This window comes from Capricornis sumatraensis, chromosome 3 (genome assembly GCF_032405125.1).
Source record: "Capricornis sumatraensis isolate serow.1 chromosome 3, serow.2, whole genome shotgun sequence".
NCBI lineage: Eukaryota > Metazoa > Chordata > Mammalia > Artiodactyla > Bovidae > Capricornis > Capricornis sumatraensis.
The window spans coordinates 170,710,546-170,715,551 of record NC_091071.1 but is presented as its reverse complement, the minus strand read 5'-3'; positions in this window follow the sequence as shown (position 1 = coordinate 170,715,551).

Here is a 5,006-nt window from a genome sequence, read left to right as displayed (position 1 = left end):
CCAGGGAATCGACTCAAAAGATGGGATTAGGGAACTGTTTTGGTTGTGTCTTTGGGTTTGAATGTGTTGAGCTTCTTGCCAATGAGAAATGTGATGCTGCTAATTCATGGCATGCTGTGGCAACATGACTAATCAAATTATCCCCTGTGGTGATTTGTGATGAGTGCTGACCAAAGCTAGTGACTTGGGGCCCAAGTGGTTGTTGCACTTGACTTATGGCAGTGAGGATGACTACAGGGACTGTAGTGGTGATGGCCACAGAAGGAATTCTGAGAGCATCAGAGTCCTTGCGGAAAGAAAGTGACAAGCTGGGGCCTTTAAACTCTCAGCTCAAATCATGGTCAGAGAGTCACAGAGCTTCCATGATAGCCCATGAAAGATCTCTTATTTCTTGTAGTCACCAGACTTATTTGCTACAAGTAGAACAAAAATATAGTGCGTGTTGTTGAATGTGATCAGTTGAATTCAGTCTTACTAAGCCTTTTCTGTGACTGAGAAGGAATGGGACTTTGAAACTTGGAATGGACACATCTAGCTTGATATTCTCCTAGGTTCTCAGAGTCTCCTTCATTCCACAAGCAGATGGGACGAAGAACAGTGATCAGTACTTGCGAATTTTATGAGACAGCCTATCACTTCTGGCTTTCCTGGTGATTCAGTGGTAAAGAATCCGCCTGTCAATGCAGGAGACACAGGTTCGATCCCTGGGTTGGGAAGGTCTGCTAGAGAAGGAAATGGCAACCCACTCCAGTGTTCTCATCTGGGAAATCCCATGGACAGAGGAGCCTGGTGAGTTACAGTCCAGTGATCGCAAGAGTCGGACATGACTGAGCAACTAAACAACGACAAATGCCACTTCCGCTCACATCCCACTGGCCAGGAGCCAGGGTCTCTCTGTAGCAGAGGCTGGGAGCTGTGGGCCTTGATGAGAATGGGCAGTTTATACCACACTAAATGGGCCACTGGGATCCACTGGAGACAGAATTCTTGGGGGAGTGACATAGAAGCCAAGCTGCAAAAAGCTAAGACATGATTAAGTGACAAGGAAGTAGTAGCTATTCTTACTAAAGAAGTAATAGCTACTCTTATTTAATAAGAGTAACTGATGCTCAAAATCCTCCCAGCCAGGCTTCAGCAATACGTGAACCGTGAACTTCCAGATGTTCAAGCTGGTTTTAGAAAAGGCAGAGGAACCAGAGATCAAATTGCCAACATCTGCTGGATCATGGGAAAAGGAAGAGAGTTCCAGAAAAACATCTATTTCTGCTTTATTGACTATGCCAAAGCCTTTGACTGTGTGGATCACAATAAGCTGTGGAAAAGTCTGAAAGAGATGGGAATACCAGACCACCTGACCTGCCTCTTGAGAAATCTGTATGCAGGCCAGGAAGCAACAGTTAGAACTGGACACGGAACAACAGACTGGTTCCAAATAGGAAAAAGAGTACGTCAAGGCTGTATATTGTCACCCTGCTTATTTAAGTTATATGCAGAGTACATCATGAGAAACGCTGGGCTGGAAGAAGCACAAGCTGGAATCAAGATTGCCAGGAGAAATATCAATAACCTCAGATACGCAGGTGACACCACTCTTTTGGCAGAAAGTGAAGAGGAACTAAAAAGCCTCTTGATGAAAGTGAAAGAGGAGAGTGAAAAACTTAGCTTAAAGCTCAACATTCAGAAAACTAAGATCATGGCATCTGGTCTCATCACTTCATGGGAAATAGATGGGGAAACAGTGTCAGACTTTATTTTTTGGGGCTCCAAAATCACTGCAGATGGTGATTGCAGCCATGAAATTAAAAGATGCTTACTCCTTGGAAGGAAAGTTATGACCAACCTAGACAGCATATTCAAAAGCAGAGACATTACTTTGCCAACAAAGGTCCGTCTAGTCAAGGCTATGGTTTTTCCAGTGGTCATGTATGGATGTGAGAGTTGGACTGTGAAGAAGGCTGAGCACCGAAGAATTGATGCTTTTGAACTGTGGTGTTGGAGAAGACTCTTGAGAGTCCCTTGGACTGCAAGGAGATCCAACCAATCCATTCTAAAGGAGATCAGTCCTGGGTGTTCATTGGAAGGACTGATGCTAAAGCTGAAACTCCAATACTTTGGCCATCTCATGCAAAGAGTTGACTCATTGGAAAAGACTCTGATTCTGGGAGGGATTGTGGGCAGGAGGAGAAGGGAACAACAGAGGATGAGATGGCTGGATGGCATCACTGACTCGATGCACATGAGTTTAAGTGAACTCTGGGAGTTGGTGATGGACAGGGAGGCCTGGCGTGCTGCAATTCATGGGGTCGCAAAGAGTCAGACACGACTGAGCAACTGAACTGAACTGAACTGAGTGAGAGACAAGAATGGCAGAAAGCAAAGAGGAACTGAAGAGCCTCTTGATGAGGGTGAAAGAGGAGAGTGAAAATGCTGGCTTAAAACTCAACATTCAAAAGACTAAGATCATGGTATCTGGTCCCATCACTTCATAGCAAATTTTATTTTCTCGGGCTCCACAATCACTGGGGACAGTGACTGCAGCCATGAAATTAAAAGAAGAAAGCTATGACAAACTTGCTCCCTGGAAGAAAAACTATGACAAACCTAGATATAATGTTAAAAAGCAGAAACATCACCTTGCTGACAAAGGTCCATATAGTCAAAGCTACAGTTTTTCCACTAGTCATGTACGGATGTGAGAGCTGGATCATAAAGAAAGCTGAGCACCAAAGAATTGACGCTTTGGAGCTGTGGTGCTGGAGAAGACTCTTGAGGGTCCCTTGGACTGCAAGATCAAACCAGTCAATCCTAAATGAAATCAATCCTCAATATTCATTGGAAAGACTGATGCTGAAGTGGACGCTCCAATACTTTGGCCACTTGATACGAAGAGCCAACTCATTGAGAAGACCCTGATGTTGGGAAAGACTGAGGGCAGGAGGGAAAGGGGGCTACTGAGGATGAGCTGGTTGGATGGCATCACCAACGCAGTGGTCATGGGTTTGAGAAAACTGGCAGATAGTGAAGGACAGGGAAGCCTGGCATGCTGTAGTCCATGGAGTAGCAAAGATTCGGACATGATTGAACTACTGAAAAACAGCAAATGAGAGGGAAAAAGATAAATCTGAAGCTATTAAGGAGGTAGCCAAACATAGAAAGTTGTTTCTGTGGTTGGTTTTTTAGTTTAGTTTTGCTTTTTAATTGATTGAGGAGAACTGAGCATGAGTTGTAGTCTCAATGAACAGGAAGAGAGATAGGACATCCATGGAGGGTTGGCCATGGACAGAATGAGGCCTGCATCTTTAAGATGAGAGAAAAGGATAGAAACAAACAGAGAAATGTGAAGTAGACAGGAGGGGAGCTGACAATCAAACAGGATTGTTTTGGTTTCTATAAAGTGACAAAGAGCCAGAATTAGGGTTGCAAGAAGATCCAGTTGAGGTGGGACAGGAATCTGTCCTTGAACCTGTGAGTCGAGCTTTGTAACTTTGTTCCACAGCCAAGGAGCAAGAGGGGCGGCTCATCAAATCCAGAATCTGTGGCACCAAGGACATGGTTCAGTGGCTTTTGGCATGTGTAACAATTAAGGGTCCTTAAGGTCACAGTTGCTATATTTACCCCTGTGCATCCTGGATTCTGACTTCCTTTCTCTTATCCTAGTCTCCAGTTGTCTCTTTTTCCTATACTTTTCCTTAAGCTTTCCAGTAATCCCAGTGTGGTGGACAGACCCTAAGGTGAGCCTCAGTGATTGCCCCCTGGTATTCACACTTTTGTGTAATTCTCTCAACTTTAAGTGGGACCTGTGACTTGCTTCTTACCTATAGAACATGGTGAAGGTGTCAGGCTGTCACTTCGGTTACATATATAAGCTATGTTATATAAAACTCTGAGTTAGCAGCCTGGAGCTAGAGACTCTCCTTGTGAGCCTGGGGAAGTAAGCAGCTGTGTTGGGAGAGGTCCACGAGGCAAGGAACTGGGATGACCTCAAGCCACTGACTGCAGATGGCCTCTGGAACCCCAGAGAGGCCTCCAGGTGGCAGCCAGGCCCTCAGTCAGACAGTCATAAGAAATAAGTTCTGCCCACAAAGTCTGAGTGGGTTTGCAGGTGTTTTCTTCCCCAGCTGAGTTTCCAGACGAGCATGCAGCCTTGCTGACACCTTGTCTGCAGTCTTCTGAGATTAAGCAAGAGACTGAGCTAACCTGTCTTGGGCCTCTGACCTGGAACTTGTGAGATAAAAGATGTGTTGTTTTAAGCCGCTACATGTGTGGTAATTTGTTACATAGCAATAGAAAAGGAATACACCCTGAACGCTGGAAAAACATTGGGGCCCTGTGGCATCCACCCCCCATTAGGAGATAGGAAATCTGGGTCTGGGTCCAGATTGCAGAGCTGGGTGAAGCGGGCAGAGAAGATGTGCTGCACAGACTCCTTGGGCACTTTGAAGTTCATGACAGTAATTAACAGACCGCTGGCCTTCCAAGCAGATTATGTCCCAAGCCCATCCCTGCCGGCCCCGGAGATGCCTGTCCAGTAAGTCTTCAGAGATGGGTGGTGAAGCCTGGCCCTGGAAATCCAGATTGCCAGAAGTAGATCACCTCTCAAATCTCGGGGCTTGGCACGGTGCCCGGCACCCAGGGGACGCCCAACAAATGGTCTGACTGCAAAAGAGCAGAAAGCGTCCTGGAGCGTGCCTCCGCGGCCGCGTGCTCGTGCGGCAGCGATCGGGGCGGCGGGGGATGGGGTCGGGGCCCCGAGGCGGGTCAGGACCGGGCCGCCGCGCGGCCGCAGCGCCATCCCGGGCCCGGGCGGAGGGGGCGCTGCGGCGGGAGGCCGCGCGGGGCGGGGCGGGGCGGGCCGGCCGTGAGGCCGCCCCCTGCGAGCGAGCGCCGCGCGCGCCGCCGCCGCCGCCGCTGCCGCCGCCAGCGCTACCACCTCCTCCGCTCGGCCCCAGTCCCCGTGCGGCCCGGCCGGCCCGCGGGGCGCGGAGCCGAGGTCCGCGGCCGGCCGC